This window comes from Stegastes partitus, unplaced genomic scaffold (assembly GCF_000690725.1).
Source record: "Stegastes partitus isolate 25-593 unplaced genomic scaffold, Stegastes_partitus-1.0.2 Scaffold1219, whole genome shotgun sequence".
NCBI lineage: Eukaryota > Metazoa > Chordata > Actinopteri > Pomacentridae > Stegastes > Stegastes partitus.
The window spans coordinates 191,366-193,272 of record NW_007578950.1 but is presented as its reverse complement, the minus strand read 5'-3'; positions in this window follow the sequence as shown (position 1 = coordinate 193,272).

Below are 1,907 nucleotides of genomic sequence, written 5' to 3'. Positions count from 1 at the left end.
AACATCTTGACAGATCTGTTTTTCCATTCTTTCCTCTCTCTCCTTTAGTTCTTTGATCTTAACCTCTTTATTCTTCCGTAGTTGCGTGTTCGGACTCTTTTGTCCTGAAAGCCTCCACCTCGGTGTGGGCCCTGCTGCTGTTCAGCCTCACTGGAGCTGCTCGGTGGTGTTGGAGCCACATTTCTCCATCTCTGGTTGTTTTTTCACATATCTCCTGCCATCTTGTTGTCTTTTCCTCCACTCACCCTTCGTTTCTCTCTATCTGATAACTCACTGATTGCTTCTTCTTTGCGTGTATGACTTCTTTCCTTTTTTAAATATTCTTGGTATTTCACTGGGTCATTTCTCAGTCTGTCCCTGAACCCCCTCAATCGCTCTGCTCCACTCTTCCTGTTTTTTTAGTCGGCATTTTTATGTTTTATCTCTTCCTGGGAAAATACATGATAAAATAGAAATTAAATTAAATATGTGAAATTGGCCGGTGGAGATAGGAAGTCTTCATTGGTAGTGAAAATTTGGTGTAAGTGGCTGAAAACAGGCGCCCCCTATGGACCGCAACTTATCTCATGTCAGACGTCAGCTTGGCTAAAGTCCTCCTCTCACCCACCTCCTCTATGGAGTCAGTCCAGGACAGAGTAGCTCTCCAGATGAGCTTGTTGAGCCTCTTCCTGTCCGTGCTGCCTCCACTCAGCACAACACAGCGTAGAAGATAGCAGAATCTACCACAGAGTCATAGAAAGTTCTGAGTCCTGCACACTCTGAAGGAGCTCAGTTTATGTGAAACCCAGGAACCTGTAGCTCTCTACTACCTCAGTGTCCAGACCCTGGATGTTCACTGGCGTGGCGTGTGAAGTCCTGAAGTCAGTCATCGTCTCCTTCATCTTACTGCTGAAGCTGTTTGAGCTCACACCAGCTGACAAACTCTCTGATGACCTCCTTGTATTCCAGTTCGTTCCCCTCAGATCCACCAACGGCTGTGTGGTCGGAGAACTTCTGGATGTGACAGCGTTCTGGTTGCGTGTGAAGTCCGAGGTGTAGAGGGTGGAAAGGAAAGGGCCGAGCACCGTACCCTGAGGAGCACCTGTGCTGCACAACACCACATCAGACATCCTGTTAGTGAGGTGGTCCACTGTCCATGCAGCCAGGTGTTGGTCCACTCACGCTTCTTCCATCTGAAGACACTTGAGAAGTCAAAAAACACGACCCTCACAGTGCTGCCAGTGTTCTCCAAGTGGGACGGTGATCTGTGCAGGAGGAAGATCACAGCGTCGTCCATCCTGATCCCAGACCGGCAAGCAAACTGTAGAGGGTCCATCAGTGTGCCCACCATGTGCTTTAGGAGGATCCTCTCCATGGTCTTCATCAGGTGAGAGGTCAAGGCAACAGGCCTGAAGTGGTTAGGCTCCCTGAGGTGCGCCGTCTTCGGCACTGGGACCACACAGGAGGTCTTCCAGGACCGGGATCTTCTCCATAACCACCCCACAGAGCTGGTCAGCACAGTCCTGGAGCAATCTGTGGCTGATGCCATCTGGACCCAGAGCCTTTCTTGATCTTCTTCAGTTGCCTCCTCACCTGACCAGCAGTTGTGGTGAGGGGGAGTCGGCCTGAGAAGGTGTGGAGATGGGGCAGAATCAGAACCGTTGAAGAACAGATTCAGTTCGTTTGACCATTCACAAAAAAAACATAAAATCAAAATCAATTTTTCCATGCTAACAGAAGCTGACACCATGTTCTGTTAGCTGCATTAGCTTGCCCGCTGACACCCATAGATTCTATACTCTGTCTTAACTTGCTGCACACTAACACAAACTGACATCATATTGTTAGACATGTTAGCTTGCTAACTTAATCCCACCATTTTGATTCTATATTCTGTGTTAGCTTGTTACATGCTAACTTTGATTCTG